Source organism: Lepisosteus oculatus, chromosome 11 (genome assembly GCF_040954835.1).
Source record: "Lepisosteus oculatus isolate fLepOcu1 chromosome 11, fLepOcu1.hap2, whole genome shotgun sequence".
Lineage (NCBI taxonomy): Eukaryota > Metazoa > Chordata > Actinopteri > Semionotiformes > Lepisosteidae > Lepisosteus > Lepisosteus oculatus.
In genome coordinates, this window is record NC_090706.1 from 38830039 (window position 1) to 38846040 (window position 16002).

The following is a 16002-nucleotide window of genomic DNA, read 5'->3' on the forward strand; positions in this document are numbered from 1 at the left end:
GATCCTTACTTTCTGTGTTAATAAGTTTAAGTGCAATGAAACTATGGGGAGGAGAGATTTTCTCACGGGTTTCAGAAGACACTTCATCAAGGGGCTCAGCACACCAGCTAGTCCATTATTACACTGCACTGCAAACACAAAGGTTTCCTCCTAAAAGTCAGTCATTTCTGATGGAATCTGTGACACAACGGGTTGCACTGATTTAAAAGGCAGCTGGAAGGGAGCCATCTGAGCTAAAGAACAAAAGCTGTTTTTATTTGTAGCGTTGGAAGGAAATGTTTGGCACAGCTTCACAGGGGATTTATGAAAACAAGGAAGTGGTAGAAAACGTTTTCTTTTTCGGGGGAGTTGGGGGTTGACATGAAAACCCAGAGCATTTTCAGACTGGTTTTCAACTACAGCCAGGTGACAGTGAAGCTCACAGCTCACATGCTTTCTGCTCCTCAGTTCCCCTTGCAACAACGAATAACTGAATAGAAACAAAATAAGAGCGTTGTTCTGTCCTTTTCAGGCGTTAGAAGTTTAATTATCTTATAAACATCGACACTAAGTGCTTGTTTTAACTGAATTTTTATAGCCAGATAGCACCATCTGTATCAATTATTGTTAGCAATCTCTGCCACAGAGCTGACTGCTGCACAGTGGAAGTTAGATTTCTTTCCCTGCACTGCTAGCACAGGAGTGAGTCCCAGCAGGTCAGGTGGGCTCCGAGCAAGCACCTTTTTCATTCGCTAAACACTTCTGCTTCTCGGACAGATTCAAGAGGCAGGCTAAGTGACTGCACAATGGTGTAAAAGGGGGGCAAGTCGGAATGAACCCCATAAAAAAAGGCACAGAGCTTTCAAGACCATTCCCCTTCTGAGATCAAAGGCATGCTTAACTTTATGCGGGAGCCTGAAACATTATTCGCCCTGCACGAGGTTCACCTGCCCCCAAAGGTTACTGCAGCGCCCGCTTCTGGGAAGGAGGGGGGCAAAAGCAGACAGAGAAGGGTTTGTTCCTTTCCCACTTCGGTGCTCAATCAGAGGGAGGTGTCCACCATTGGGCCGTTCCAAAGTAGTCTGCTAATGAGGGGAAAGGACTGGACTCTGCCCCTTGTGCTAAATACCACAGTGATACTCATCACTGACCCCCCCCCCCGCCTACCCCTCTCCCTTGGAATGGCTCGTGGACTGTTCCCATAGTCTCTCTCCATTGGCTGCTGCAATCACAGCCCTCCTCCTTATCTCTCCAATTAAGCCCCCCTGCTCTGAAATCACCCTTTTGGAATGAACTCCATGCTCTTAACAGGGCTCCCTGGGATAAGGCGAAGCACAAAGCATGGTGTCCTGTTTGTCTTAGAGCAGTTTATCCCCCTATTAACGCTTAATAAGCTGTCTGGAGCCAAAAAGTTAAGCACAGCCCATTGTGTGCTCCAATCCAAACGAGTACTGCAAAGCACGCTCTTCATCTTTGTGAGGTGCCGCAGAGCTTCAGCAATCTGTTTCCTATTGTTTTTCCCCCCTTTCCACCTTTAATGAATGCCTCAGCTTTTCCGTTTCGGCCTCGTCGCAAATCTCTCTTCATGGCTCAAAGTATTAACTCGAGCCAGTCGTAAACAAGGAGCTGTCAGGTACAGTGACACCACGGAAACTCCTTAAGAACGCTGACATCAACAAACACTTTGTCTGCAAGGCAAAGAAGTGCAGAAATGTTTCTAGAAGCTGAAGGACGTTTTCTCTAGCTCGCCATGGAGAAGATATCTGACACCAGCCTCTTCTCACTGCTCAGCTATGGAAGGAAATATGTGTCTCCTGTCCTGCGTGGGTCCTGAAATTTATTTCTGCAGTTACGCAGAAGCCCAGCCTCGAAAACAACTTGATAGGATTTTTCTTTTTTTCGGCTTTCAACCTCGACAAAAAAAATTATCTTAAATGCTTTCTTGAGTTTGAACTCCTGCCAAGGTTAAAAAGAATCGATAGAGCATTTACTAAGAAGAACTGTGACAGGCTAGAGCTGTAAAAAAAATTTAAAAAGTTTTTTAAAAAATCAAAAAGAGACTGAAGATTTACTGGGCCTTTAAATCTGAAGTGCAAAACTGCTTAACTAAGCTTAAATTCAAAACTCACGGATGACTGGATCTACACTAGGAAATTACTGCCAACAATTATCATCAATAATTGCTGCTAGGCAAATTACCACAGAGTTGCCTGTTGGTACAAAGAGAGCAGGAATACAATATTGTGAACTCAGGCCATTAAAGTTGAGGGTCCACAACTGCGTTCACACAAACCTCTCTTTCCACTTGAATCGCTTTCCGCCAAGTGGAAGACAACTACTTCATTCCCAAACAAGGAAACTAGGAGCGCAGTGAAAAGCGCTAGCAATATAATAATTTGACAAGCGCACATTAAAACACACGCCAACGTTTAATTGCAAGTATTCCCCCTTGTTCCTGCTCAGCTTTGCCAGAGCAATGGGCAAGCACAGAACAGCACTGATCTGCATAGGAGCACCCAGGAGCCCAGTTAGCTTGACTGGGTTTCTCCAGTTCGAATAAAGCTTATTGCATTCATTCCTAATGCTGTACAGGACTAATGTGGAGTATGATTGCTGATAGGAATGATATATTGATATATTTAAGAATATAGCACCTCAGTGTAGTTGTTAGGGTCAGGACAAGATTCCTGAAAACAGTTCAAGAACAGACGATTTTCTTGAAAAGCAGACACATTCCTACAGCAACCTTGTCGACAACGATCTCCTCCATTCCTCTGCGTCCGTTTGGTTTTTTTTAACAGCAACAACATACAGCCTGCCCCTGTATTTCTGAGTTACTCAGCTCCCCCACCCTGGAAAATATCCAGCCCATTCAGGGTGTCAGTCTCGAAGGACACACAGCCTGTGAAGAGTGGATTGCTCTGGGGATACTCATTCACAGGGCCTTGCACAGACTCCAGCAGGGCACCGACGGCTCATTCAGCTGCCGGGCCCACTTATGAACTGCCAGCAGCTTCCCTTACCACTTATGATAAACCCAGACCGCAGTCTTGGGCTCTCTAAACCCCCAAACACTTGCGTCACATACAGTACATGCTTCAAAACGTACGTGGCTTGTCATTTTCCAGGCCAAGCACAACCACAGCCTCCACCCCCTACAAACACCTCACGCACCAGCTATAGTTTCATGCTCCTGAAATGAAACCACAAGTCCTCCCCCCTTCACTGAAGCAAAGAAGATTCATTTTCTGCTTGGGTAACCAAGATACTAGCGTAGGTTCCCCTCCCTCCTTCTCTGACAGACTTTGATGAAGGCAGCTCCTTGGAACTCAGACTTTACGTCCACTAATCACCCACAGGTGCTCTTGAGGAAAAAAAGACACAAAACAAAATGGTGGACAAGTTTCCGCAAGTTTTTAGTTACGAGATCTGGAACTTTCTGGAACTGAACTAATGAGGAAGCAGAACTTCGGCGAGGTGTCTGCTGTACCAGTGGGCATAATAGCATTTCACCTAGTGGAGACGGATTATTCCTACAGTCCTACTCAATTTTAATTAATAATAATAAATAATAATTGCTTACACTTATATAGCGCTTTTCTGGACATTCCACTCAAAGCGCTTTACAGGTAATGGGGATCCCCTCCACCACCACCAGTGTGCAGCATCCACCTGGATGATGTGACGGCAGCCATAGTGCGCCAGAACGCTCCCCACACACCAGCTCTCAGTGGGGAGACGAGCAGAGTAATGAAGCCACATAGATGGGGATTATTAGGAAGCCATGATTGGTAAGGGCCAATGGGAGATTTTGGCCAGGATGCCGGGGTTACACTCCTACTCTTTTCGAGAAACGCCCTGGGATTTTGTGGGTGGCAGTTAGAGTCTGTAGAGTCTCTCAGCTCTACAGTATTGCACTTTCTTCCCATTTCTGATCCCGACTGACGTTTTTAGCTTCTTATGAACGCGCACACTTGCAAACATTACTCTCAGAGTGCTGAAGTACAGCTTGGGGGTGCAAACTGGGAGTTCAAACTCAGAGCCACAGGCTTCCCTAGTTTATTGCCCAGCTGAGCTCTTCAAATTGTATCTAATTGGATTATTGGCTTCAAGTGTCAAAAATAGCATCCTTCCCAGCTGTCAAACGGTCCATTTAAAACCTGCAGGATCACTGTCTCAGGAATGGGTATCTGACAGCACTACTATCAGATCATCTTCCCTTTTCGGTGTGTCAGAATGTACCGCTGATAATGAAGCTCCCATTAAACAGCTATGTTCTTGCAATTCCAGGTTTTAATCGATTCCAGACTCCTGTACGTGATGATGCATATAGTGAAACATGGAAGTGTTCTACAACTTGTTTCATAAGTTTAATTTGTGCAACAGTCTATAGACCGTAAATAACACATACATAATAACACAGCCTCTAGTCGATTGTAAAACAAACCACTGCAAACTCTCGTGCAGTTAGTCTTACTGCAGTCCCTAATGGATTAAATGAAGACTCTGTGAAGTACAAACAAGGATAACATGTAGGTGAGGACGCAGCCTCACACTCAGGCACTCTTCCGGGCACGTTCACTGTGGCACTGCATGGGAGGCAGTACAGCACAGCGCATCCTCACACAAGAGCACAATCATATTAATAACTCTGCTGTATCATAACGATTATGCTGTATATGTACACACTGTGTTTCTGCACCCACACAAATAACGGAGCTGCCCGATTCTCCCTCAGTACTTTCTCTCTCTGGTCATTTGCCTACTGCATGACTGTCTGCATCAGGCCCTGCATGACGCTCCAGGTCCATCCACTAGAGCAGTTGCCTGTGCTCTCCTTTATGCAAGGTGTTTTGCAGCTGTCATGGTATTCCAATGCCAAGGCAGCTTATCTGATCATGAAAAAAACACATGATTACGACCATGTCTGTCTGCTCTCTCTTGGCAAGGAGGCGAATATACATGATGGAAGGCACTTGGCACAAAATAATAATATCTTTTAAATGCCTTGCAACAGCCCCAGAAAAGATGCTATCATTTTAAATACAGAACGCCGAGAGGACTCCTTCTCTTGGCACAAGTGTTGATGAGATTAAATGCAAAAAAATCCAATTATTGTGCAAAGGCTCTGTCCTTCAGAGCCTTTAGAATCTACCCAGCGGAGGATGCCATCCAGACAACGCATCACGGCTTCTCTTAGTTTGAAAGCGCCCTTCTTTGACAATGAGGGGCTCCAACTAAGACTGCAGGCCTCACTGGACACGTCACCGAGTCTCTGCAGAGCTGTGGGCAGGTCAGCACAGCCTTTGACCTGGAGTCGGGATACAGCTAACAGGATTAGACCAGGACAATAAACTCAACGGGTATGAAAAGACAGCCTTTGCAACTTTAAGATATCGAAGATATCTAAAACAATGCACAAACAAATTGCACTACATAATCCAGTTAACTTACTGTAAATGTGCGGAGAAAACCATACAGAATCCAATGCAGCATGTTCTATTGATCAGACATTAGACTTGCCACAGTCTAGTTTAAGAAGCCCCAAAACTGCAGTATATACCATGTTCTTAATTCTGTGTGCCTACAGTAAATTGAAGCAGTTTTAATTAGAGGCATGAAAACGGAATTTGAACATTTAAAACCTTTGATGTGTACACTGCAGAAAGCTTCCGTTAGGTTTTTTTGTGCATTTTGCTCCCTTCTCTGAGGGATTCTGCTTATTTCATACAGGGGACAAAAGGCCCCAAAAAACAGCACCAGCAGCGGTGTAAGAAGCCTTCCTCGCCGGTATTGTGGAGCGGTGACCCAGAGCGACCGGCCACTTCAAAGGGCTCGCACCTCCACTCCAGTCTCTGGGGAGGAAAAGACAAAAGAAAAAAAAAAGGAACCAAAACCGGGGGAAAAAAAAAGCCAATTCAGTAAGAACTCGGGAAGGAGCTTGAAGCTAAACGACAGCCACCTGAAGAAGGGCGGAAGAAAAGGACAGGGAGCCTTGACTCGAACCTCTGGCCAAGGCCACCCCCCCAGAGTGGCTCCCTGCTGGATTCCCAGCAGACTCTTCCCAGAGCACCCTTATCTTGATTTGCCAATTGTTTTATGTGACATTTTAAACAAACTTATCTCGACCAGACGTATACGTCAGCTCAGCACGACGCCAGATAACCGACTTTGGGTTAACCTAAAGTCCCCTAGTTGAAAACGATGGACTCAAGCACGGGGAATTCTGAAGTCATCGTTAGGATGTGGAACTGTATGTTGAGGAGGTTTATAACAGGGACTCGCACGTTATTAACTTTTCCTTTCTTTTGCAGTCAGCAGTCTGTTTCACTGGGAGTTGTGTGGGGGAGGAATGTCAGTGATTGGAGGAAAGTTCCTTCTCAGAACACACTGTAACTTTCACAAAGAGGAACGGTAACTGAGTGACGCAGAAAGGTCAGCTTGAGGTCGTGCAATGTGGGACGTGTTTTCATCTCCCACAATGCAACAAGCCTGTGCTGGGAAAAAGCTGCCCCCAGTGTCCTGTGTTCACTGGAGAACATTCAGCTCTGCAGTGTGGGTATGGGGGTTCCTGAACTTCTTTTTGTTTAGTCGACGTGTGGATCTTATCAGGCAGGTAGATCTGCGAAGACCAAAAAAAAAAAAAAGAGAGAGAAAAACCCTGTTTTGCAACATTCCTGAAACTCAGCTTCGTTCCGTTTCCCTTTTGGCCTCTGGGAAACTGGTACTGCCATTCCAGGAGTTTGTCCAAATCCTGAACTGAGCTGGTAAAAAAAACAAGCAAAGGACAGCTGATCTGTCCGACTGACGCTCAGGCCCAGACCTGCTGCCCCACAGTGCGTGCCTTGACTCAGGGAACTCACGTTACCTACCCATCGGCAGGGCCTGGGCAACCACTCTTAACGCAGCGCGGAGCCCATCAATCGATCACACGCCAAGAACCGTGCTGTTCTGGCATCTGCTCTGCAAGTCAAATGCTTAATAAAAGTGAATACATCTTTGTGTGACATTCATGCTTTCGTTGTCCTGTAATACAGCAACCAAGACTTTATATTCCTGGTCAAGACAGCAACAATGCAAAGCATTAACACAAGCTTCTGGAACAATACTCAATCACATATGCCTTATACTGCCTAATACAGGGTCACATGTCTGAAATAAACTCGGTATTCCACTGTTGTAAGTGTCCATTCAAACAAAGCTTAACTTGGGTTGCAATACTGGGGCACTGGTTTGGAGTGCGCCACCTACTGGCCCACCAAACCACTTACAGCTGTAACCTGGGTTTCTTTGGAGATCTGCTTATTCCAGTATTGACAACACCAGTCTTGCTTAGCTTCTGAGATCTGATAAGATCAGGCTGTTAGCAGGATACTGCAAGCTCATTGGAAAAATCCTAAATTTTGTTTTTAGAGCATGCAAAATGAATTAAATACAAAAAAGAACAAATTCAGACCTAAACGCTGCATCTCTTACAGCATGTACTAGACATGCATGTTAACTCTAGTCTGGGTGCTTCTTGTTTAAGTCTATCTACAGAAAGACTGAGATGAGTACGCATGCAAAGCCACACTCTATCGCTATTAGCCTGAGACTGTCATGTCTTCTCAAAACCTGCTGTAGCTCTTTCACTTTTTTAAAGAAGCAGAACAGTAGTTTCTCTCTCTTTCAAAGCATCATCTAACCCCCATACCTCATTCTGAAAAAGCAAGGAGGAATACAGTACTTTAAGTACTTTAAACTGTGTCCATGGAACATATATTTACATTTAATTGCTTATAGGCAACTTTGGCTTTTGTCTGCAGCAAATGCAGAAATATTTTAATCCCTAAGAATGTTAAAGCTGCCTGACTCAACACAGTGAAGGTATGAGACTGACAAGCTTTTATTATGAAAACACGGAACCAAATCCTTTACTCTTCAAGAACAGATTCTTGAATGTCATTGACTACAGTAGACCGAAGTAGACAGCAGACTTAATGGGAGTTGGAATGTTTACATCTATGTGCTTTTATTGGGTTTACAAATTTTAGTGCACTTTTTTAATAAATACAAAAAATTCTTCTAGTTTGGAGAACAGAAATAGACGGGCCAAAGTGAATGGACAGTACATATCCTTTTGATTTTCCATTCTCTCCCAAAGGCTCCAATGCGCTCACGCACCTCATCGGGGATAAAACTTTGGTATTACCGGAAACAAACTTTTTTTCTTGTGCAAAATTACTGAAGGACAGGTGTCTCATGCACAGTGAACAAATGTCTTTTCAGAGTCTCATCAAAAAAGAAAAGCTTAATACAACCCCCTTACATCCAAAGAAGGCTCCACAGCTGAAATGCGTTTTCTTTCTTCTCTTTTCAGCATGGAATAAACCTATTACTTGTTCTTTGCAGCTTAATACAATTAATGTTTTGGAGAGTTAGGGGTACTATCCATTTTAATCCTGGCAAAAGCTCAACTAAATCTCTCCTTGTATGCCTTGCAGTCTTGGAGCCTGGATAAAAAAAGTAATAAGTGAATTGGCTCTGGCCATATTTCTTTGGAAACAATCATGTAAAGTGTCCCTTGAAATTGGAAATTTAACTGTAAGCTGCAATACATCGCTTTAAACATACACAAGCTCTAGGACACCACCAGAATGTTGCATGAAAAGGTACTAATACACAAACTTTGTCAGGTTTAACAACTCCAGATTATAGATCATTGTAAAAAAACGCCAACGATAATGAATCGTACATTTCTAGAGCAGTGGGGTTCAAAACTGTTTGCAAAAGGCTGCAGGTTATTCAGTTTCACCTTGGCCTTCCTTCACTCAATTGCTCTGTTTGTTAATGAATAACAATTTACATTACTTCCAGGTCTTTCACTGTTGATGCCAAGATACAAGAGAAGCATCCAGGATTGCTGTCCTCAGTGTTTTCGTCTCCGAGAACCCTAATTTGAGACAGACTGAATTCTTTTAATCGTCAGGCACAGAGAACTCCCTTGCCAGGCCACCTCATTTACCCCTTTTAGGAGGAAGAGCCTTTTTTTTAACATAACCCCCCCTCCAAAAGCCCAGAGAAGCTGACTATTGATTGAAACTCTTTGCTTTGCTGTTCTCTTTGCCATATCTCTATCCTTGGACTTAATTCTGACCTTGTGACAATGAAGGCTTCTTTTTGATAAACAATCGCATTCTCTGCATTCCATCACGGGAAATAATTAATCCGACCTTTCCAGTTCTGAGGGCTGCAGGCAGGTTACTGCTGCTGGCTGGCTCACACAGTCCCACAACAGAAGTGGCCTCTCGCTGGACTGTTTTGACACTCTGGGGTTTTTCCTCATCCCTGAGGTGTCATCTCTGACAGAGGGATTACACTAACCTGCCCTTGAACCTCCCAAAAAAACATTGCCCAGAAGTTATACTTTTTTCTACTTTCCCCAGTTGGAGATGACAAATATTGACCAATTCAGCCTGCCAGCATCATGCAGAAGCCTAGGAGAGATTACTGTTGATTCAGCTGGCTGATGCTTTAATCAAATTGACTGAAAGGGGGTTACGATTACCTTTTTCTTTTAAAAGCAGCTCTTCCCTATTCAGTTTCACATGTAGGTGTGCCAGAGCCATCTGAGGAGAGGAGCTGCAGTGTGCCCACCTGGGGGCTGAAACATCCTGTCCTGGCAGGACACCCTGTCTCCGGTCTCCATTTGGGAATTTGCTAATGGATCCAAAGATCTTGCCAGTCGTTTATTGAAGGAAGCCAAAGTACCCGCTTCAACATCACGACTCTGTGGCTTGTTCCACACCTCCACAACCCTTTGTGTAAAGACAAGTCTCCTGTTCTCAGTTTTAAGTGCACTTGTGTGAAGGTGGCCACTGGGTTGACTTTGTCAATGCCTTTGAAGATTCTGAATACTTTGCATCACGTTCCCTCATAGTTTGATGAAAAGTATATGGTTTTTGTCTTTCAGAGGCTTTAAGCTTGGGAATGTAGCTGGTTCAAACTGGGAGCTACAGTATTGCATAGCAGCAATATGACAAGGCTCATGTCTGAAAAATAAAGTTGCTGTGAGGGGCCTTTTTAAAAGTATTTGCCATTCACGCATAGAAATGTATACAAAGTGCTGTGGGTCCCAGCACAGACAAAAGGGCTTGAAGGAAAAATACAATTGCTGAATGACTCACTGTTTTGTGGATTCAGGGAAGTTTAGTTCAAGATGATCTCGGACAAAAGCTCATATCAACAGATCCTTCCCATCAGAAAACCCCATCGTCTGAAGTCACGCAACAGTCGTTCTGCACACTTCGTTTATGAGCTTCAGTTTTGGTTCCATGAATTAAGCAGTTAGTACACGTAGCTGGAAATGCTAATCTTGCAGTTTGTATCCCAGGTAATTGTTAGATACCTTCTTCTCCCGAAGAGAGAGAGAGAGTAACAAGATCAGTGGAGGGGAACGGATGGATCAACCTCGACATTCACGAAGAAGTAAAAAAAACACCTTCGGTAAACTTAGGAGACAGGATATATAGAACCGCTTGTGCTTAATCATTTTCCAAACAAAACTCCCTGCGCTGACGTCTTCATTTTTTTGAAAAAGTGATTAATATGCTCAAATTTCATAAAACACCCACTCAATTCTGTAATTAAGTACAGACCCAAGACCTGTTGCTGTGAAAATAAAGAGTGACCTGTTCATCACGCAATAAGAAATGGATACAGCACATGACATACAGCTAATGTCAAGTGAATAAAGGATGGGTCCCAAACCCAGGAGCTGCTGGTTTGAATCCAGGCTGTATCTTTTCAGGCCAGGAATCTCCAAGTGGTGCCTGTTATTCCCTGGATGATCCTGGTACTCGTTATTTGCCGTTATTTTTTGGGGGGTTTGACAGAGTGTGGATTATATGTTTTTCTGTCAAGTGACGACAGTAAGATGTGCCGAAAAAAAGAGTCAGTCTTTTACTGGCACCGTGCCGGTGGTGATGAAAATCTGGAGACGAGGATGATAGAAAGTAATGATGATGGCCCAGCCACCCCTGTTTCTACCTGTTCCCAGATCAGCGCCATCAAGCCAAATTGTATCGCCCCTGTTGACGCAGCGAGTCTCAGCTTTGTCCTTTAGAAATCATTGAAAATTTGAACTACTAGGTGCAGTCAAATACGAGGCCTTTGGCGTGATGAGAAATAATGAACATCGTGTTACAGTCTATCAGAAATCGTACCAGGTACCTTACACCTGATACTGCAGTGCACAGAGGCAACAACAATTCAACTCATAAAAGTACAAAATATGCCTCCTTATGTTTTGAAAAGCATGCATGATTTAATGCACTTGAAAGATATGGCATTTCCTTTTTTCACACCTGTAGCTCAACATGTTGAGGCAAGAGGGTTTGTCACACTTATATACAGTATCTGCTTTGCTTCTTGTTTTCTGGAACTAGTGGTATCTAGTGCACTACTGGGATTTCTGTGACTTCAACACAAAGTATTGAGTAACTTTGGCTGGCATATGGAGATTTGGCAGGGGAATTGGAGTTGGCCAGATCGTGCCACACAATTGGCTGCAGACGGGAGTTTCCCAGCATGCTGTGCAATAGCTGGTGCCCTGGTTTCCTGTGTGCCTGCGAGTCTGCTGCCAACTCTACTTCACTGCTGTGGGCTGCAAATGGGGGGGGGTAAATGCACATTACAAAATAAAGTAAAATTGTGAATTGTGTAAGACAAAATATTTAATACTTTCCCCAACAAATTAACGCATTTGGAAACAGCCAACATCTGATAAGCCTCTTCCTGTACAGTGACGTTAAAGAATTAACTTAAAGTGACGGCTGAATGAAACAAATTTGCATTACCTGGTGATGAAGTATCAGTATCGGTAAGACGAGACGTTTCATAGACCAACTGATATGCAAAGCAAGTGAAATCAGTTCCTGCCTACTGCCCAATACCAAACTGAACACTGCTTACAATTCATTCAGCGGGGTCGCAGGCATTCCACAACAAATACAAGAAAACTATGCTTTTAGGACAGAACTAAGGTGTGTAACAAAAACATCTTGTGGGATAGTTCCACCCCTTGATTAGCTGGAAGGTCAGAAAAAAATATTTTTTTAAGGAGTTATTCAAGATAATAAACTGTGCTAAATAAAAAATAAGGGAGTCCAAATAATTATCTAAATAAGCCCACTCGATCTTTCTTGTGCCTTCGTGAAGACATTTCAGAGGCAAGACAAAGGTCCTAAAAAGCACAAGGCAAAGGGTACAGCTGACCCCATAAGTAAGGTTTTCAGGACTCAATGGCTGGCCTGTCCAGACCAAAGGCATAGTGCATTTCACGAGATGACAGCACCTTACACTGTACAAAGTAACAACGCTGGTGACAGGACGTGGCCGCAGCTCGCTGTTTTTACTTCTGGTTCAGAGAGGGGGTTTTAGAAGATTAGTTCACAGCTTAACGCAAGGTCTCAGGTGTCCCCAGGTGTCTTGTCTTTATGGTGTGCAGATGTACAGGGAGCACACAGCCAAACACAGGTGGCACCAAACACATAACAAAAAGCTGTGCCCTCTTGTCTACAAAGGAGAAGCCCTAATATAAAGAGCACTCTACAGTAGAGATTCAGACTTTGTGGCTGCTGTATTATCAACACGAACAAATGAATCCTGTACAAAATATTCACTTCTCACCTGAAAGGCGAACACTGAAGTGTTGCGCATTGCACTTAATCACATCAGAAAGGTTACCAGCTAACTGATCCGAGAAGGTACCGGCTTCAACAACATGGCTGGGTAGCTTATCCAGACTCCCACCACCCTCTGTGTAAAGAAGTGCCTCCTGTTCTTAGTATGAGCGGATGTTCTAGGATGCTTACTAAAGAGGATGTTTTGGGATTAAAATCCCCTCTTGCCAAAACCCTACAGCGCGTTAAAACACAAGTACTTTTACAGGTAAGCTCAGAGAGCACACAACCACCAGATTTATAGGGAAAAAAATCTCACTTACAAGCTGCAGGAATTCCTTTCGTCGTAATAGGAAAGTCCTAACTACCGCGACTCTGTCCTGTGGCGTTCTGCTCGTCCACTTTGCGCTTCAACTCTTAGCGTAGGAAAGGAATCCCAGACATCTAGCTATCATGCTGCAGTGTCGTTACCGGATCCCATGTGCGTCGCAGAAATCCAAAACAACCGTGTCTGCCAGCCTATCAACGCAAAACAATGGTGGTCTGTTTGCAAAGGGGAGGGGAGGAAGACACCGCAGAGGGCGAACACTGGCCTCCTCAAACCCACCAAGCGGCGCAGTACAATCCGCTCCGGCTTGAGCAGAAAGCCAGGCGGCCGATCTGCCCTCTCCTCAAGCTCCGCTAACAGAGATCTGCTCCACAGGCAGAGACTGCCGGGGAGCACTTTCGGCCTGACAGCAGCAACTGATAAAAGACTCATCACTTACAGGAAAGTTTTCTTGGTTGATTTAAATTGCAAATTAGCTGTTTGGCAAAAGCTAAACTGAAAAGGAAAGACAGAATAACAGCCCTAAGGCCGAATTCTCTAGAGAATTAGGACACAGCACAAAGAACTGAAGGGTGTACCCAAGTTTGACTTCCTATTCCATGAACGGCTTTGAATGACAATGCATCTCAAGTAAAACAATGTCCTGTTGCAGACTGGGCTAGAAGCCAGTAAAAAGGTCACCTAAGAAGGTTCTTCTCTTAAATGTGCATTTTCGCACGAGTAAGATACACGTATATACAGCAAATCAAAACTCTTGAGCCCAATAACAGTGGTCCCAAACCAAGTGAACACTGGAGTTCCCCGGACTGCCATAATAAAATGAGCTGTCCTGCCCTGATGTTACAGCTGCTCAAGTGCTGCTCAGCTTGTCTGCTGCAAAGCTTTTTTAAATTTCTGTTAGACGTCATTGACAAGGCAAAAAAAATGGTTTACTTGTAAAAAAAGTGCCCTCGTCATTACACAAGTGTCAAAATACAGCAGTCACTGCTGGATCTGGATGCTGGCTTACAGTGTTTAGAGGCACTTGCATGTAATTGAATTCTGAATATCATCATCATGCTACAACATTCATGCGTGTTGGATAACAAACCTCCCATTTTACGGATTCACTATCCACTCCAGCTTCAATCTGTCACCTACCTTCTGTGGTTTTGTGGAATATCATATTCCAGGCTATGGATCGATTCGCAAAAATCTATTAACCGACATGATGAGGCAGGAGGCAAAGGTGACTTTCAAATGGTACCACTCGACAGAAGAACCCCGGATTCTAACCCCGAAGAGTTAATTGATCCCAGTATCTCATCCGGTCATTTCTTGAAGGAAGCCGGGGTATCGGCTTCAGCCGTGTCTCCTCTTGACCCACTGTGTCTTCAGCAGGGCCCACATCGCTGGAGCAGCGCTAAGACCCCAGCCAGCCACAGAGAGCACAAACACCAGCACGCTTCCTGTGCTGTTCCGGATGGGGAAAAAAAGGGCACGTGCTTCCTATCCTGAAAACATGCCATGCCCCTGTGAGAAACACTGAACATCCGATCCTTATACAACAAAATATACTAAGGCAAAAACGCTGTGAACAAACATTTGTTTCAGCAGAAATGCTTTGTAAACGGGGTCCTGGAAGTTGGAGCGGGGTGCACATCAGTAAAAAAAGGAAACTTGCTACCTTACACAGGTACCAGGAGCCCTGCGTCAGAACACGCTGGGCCAACAGCTGCGCACGGCCGTGAACCCCTGACGGGGAGGAGACCAGTCCATTTTTAGCGCTAATTGAAATCGTCAGGGAGGAAGAGGCTTGATTAGTGGGTAACAATCCTGAAATGTTACCTCGCCACAGAAAATCGGCCCCCACAATAACCCCCCGTTATTATTACCTTGCCATGGACATCTCAAGGAAATAGGTGTCTGATTACTCGACTCAATTCCTCATTCCCTTGCTTTTGTTCTGTACATTACTGAAGTGCAACCAGACAGAAAACGTGGTCTGACCTGTTTTCCTGGTTCTTTCATGGAAAGTACATTTCTTTCAAATTAAAAATTAATAATGTTTCATTTTCATCACATAGATATAAATATCTATGTGCACTTCAGTTTGTGGTTTAAATGTGGTTTAAAGATAAATGATACACCCCACAGAACATATTGCTAAATTCATTTCCCTGATAATCTGTCCAAACCCTAATGTCTGTAAGCAGAACACATCACAATATCCATTTTCTTTTTCTTAATCCAGTGAAATGACGTATGCGACTTTAGCGAGTTCTTCTTGTTTGCTGAACCCTCACGTTGTATTTATGTTTATTTACGACTGACCTTTGTAATTCATTAGCGTTTCATAACGTACATACTGACTCTCCAATGACAGCATAAGAGAGGACAAAAATAAAACGAATAATGACAAACTGGCTGCGATAAAGGGGAGCAGACCCCAACATAGCAACTCAACTTTCTGGCTCATGTTGATACCAACAGGCACTAAAGCTGCAAGGGAAACCCACACAATTTCAGTGTGTGTGTGTGGGGGGACGGGGGGCTCACTCAGCCGTGAGTACTTACTTTAAAAGTGAAAAGACGTTTGTCTGTAATTTTTCTGCATTGTACTGTAAGTTAAGGAGGCTGACAGAGTGTTATTAACTCTTGAGATTTTCAGCACACCCTCCAGCTGTCTTCAGAATTTCAGAAGGCAACAGAAACATGGGTTCAACTGTTTCTTTAAGCTGTCAAAAGTGGGCTGTACCTGAGCAAATCACAATCCAATGCACGATCCAATCACAGGATGAGGAATAACAGATCTGTGCGCCAGGCAGGGAGGTTAGAATTTGCAGGTCTGGATTGACTCCTGATGCTACTCAGGTCAAACAACTTGAGTCTGCTGCCACAACCACAGAGAGAACAGCAGCACTACTGGAACTTGATAAATCACATGGACCACACTTCCACACACTGCTGGGAGCAAAGCAGAGACTGCCCCCTGAATCCAGCAGTGCCATGGCTCTTTCTAGAGAGTTACATGGTGATTCAAAAAGCCATTAC

General features: G+C 44.1%; 1 protein-coding gene across 6 annotated transcripts in view; it reads right to left on the reverse strand.

Annotated features, from left to right (window-relative positions):
• The window catches only part of n4bp3 (NEDD4 binding protein 3), a 48954-nt gene that overhangs the window by 14852 nt on the left and 18100 nt on the right, over positions 1–16002 (reverse strand). The window contains exon 1 of one of the 6 annotated variants that reach the window (XM_069196213.1): positions 14110–14415. The exons of 3 other annotated variants lie outside the window; for them this stretch is intronic. The gene's annotated coding sequence lies outside the window, so the exon portion shown is untranslated. Of the gene's footprint in view, positions 1–10145; positions 11172–12964; positions 13541–14109; positions 14416–16002 lie in introns of those variants that run through there. 2 more of the 6 variants (XM_069196211.1, XM_069196215.1) reach the window with 2 other exon arrangements.